The sequence below is a fragment of the Mastomys coucha genome, unplaced genomic scaffold (genome assembly GCF_008632895.1).
Source record: "Mastomys coucha isolate ucsf_1 unplaced genomic scaffold, UCSF_Mcou_1 pScaffold23, whole genome shotgun sequence".
In the NCBI taxonomy this organism is placed as follows: Eukaryota; Metazoa; Chordata; class Mammalia; order Rodentia; family Muridae; genus Mastomys; species Mastomys coucha.
In genome coordinates, this window is record NW_022196906.1 from 32967920 (window position 1) to 32969372 (window position 1453).

At 41.5% G+C, this 1453-nt stretch overlaps 1 pseudogene; it reads right to left on the reverse strand.

Moving 5' to 3' along the window:
• Positions 1-49: 49 nt before the first annotated feature.
• On the reverse strand, positions 50-836 carry LOC116073084 (annotated as a pseudogene).
• Positions 837-1453: the final 617 nt, after the last annotated feature.

The following is a 1453-nucleotide window of genomic DNA, read 5'->3' on the forward strand; positions in this document are numbered from 1 at the left end:
TCTTTTCAAAGTTTAAACCGCTCTTTGCTCCCTTCTAAATGAACCTCAGTCACCACTCCTGAGTGGAGGGGGCAGAGGGCTGGCCCCTGCTCCTCGGGCTTCTCAGCAGTCGCTTTCTTACTGCTGCAGCAAGGCTTGAAGAGATGAGTGTCAATGAGGACTTCCCTAAAACGTCCCTTATAGATGATCCCACAACATATTTTCTGTCTTTTCCAGTAGGTAAGATCTAAGAAGGAAAAAACTGGAGTTCTATTAGAGCTGGAAGCCATCTCTGTATCTGAGCCCTCATCTGACTGGTTACTGTAGCATGGAGACTGGGCGGGAGAGGCACTTGAGGTGAGCATCAGAATTGTGGCGTTTAAATTCCTTCTGCAGTTTGCTGATCTGGTTGCTTTTCATCCTGTTTCCAGATAGAGTTTTCACTTTCTTTGATTTCAATGTTGTCTTTAGACTGGGGCCTGCTCTTGCATCTACCACATGATTCCAGTTTTTTTTTTTTTTTATCCTGCCGGCAACTTCTTCTATCTTTTCACAAGCAGCACACAGGCGTTGCAGATGTCTCCTGAGTGAGTCTCATGCAACCCAAAACAGCTCTGGAAGTCCTTTTCGTAATGTTTACTGTCTGTGAACCGCGAGCTGGAGGACTTGGCTCTGCATATACAGCAGCCCTCTATACTTCGGTACATCTTTGGCTTGTGAAAACCAAACATCTTTTCTTCTGGTTCAAAGCTTCCACGCGCAGCAGCGTCCCCACTGTGCAAACTGCACCAGGCCACCCCCTGCAAGCACTCCCTCCGCCAGCGCCGAGTCGAGAAAGATTGTCTCCAGCAGTTCTTCAGTTGCTACCGCGGACGGAGGTCGATGTTGAACATTTCTTTAGGTGCTTCTTAGCCATTTGATATTCCTCAGTTGAGAATTCTTTGTTTAGCTCTGTACCCCATTTTTAATAGGGTTATTTGGTTCTCTGGAGTCTAACTTCTTGAGTTCTTTGTATACATTGGATATTAGCCCTCTATCAGATATAGGATTGGTCAAGATTTTTTCCCAATTTATTGGTTGCCATTTTATCCTATTGACAGTGTCTTTTGCCTTACAGAAGTTTTGAAGCTTTATGAGGTCCTATTTGTCAATTCTTGATCTTAGAGCATAAGCTATTGGCGTTCTGTTCAGGAAATTTTCCCCTGTGCCCATGTGCTCGAGGTTCTTCCCCACTTTCTTTTCTATTAGTTTCAGTGTATCAGGTTTGATTTTTTTTTTTTGACGACTCACCTTTTATTTTATTTATTTATTTATTTTTTTAGATATCTAACATTTTAACTTCCATTAGAGCTTTCATTTCACAGTTATTACATGTTTTTACATGTATGTGTGTGCCATTTTTTTTGTCTTTTATTTATTTATTTTTTTATTTTAGATATTTTCTTTATTTACATGCGAATTTCTCCATTCCCAG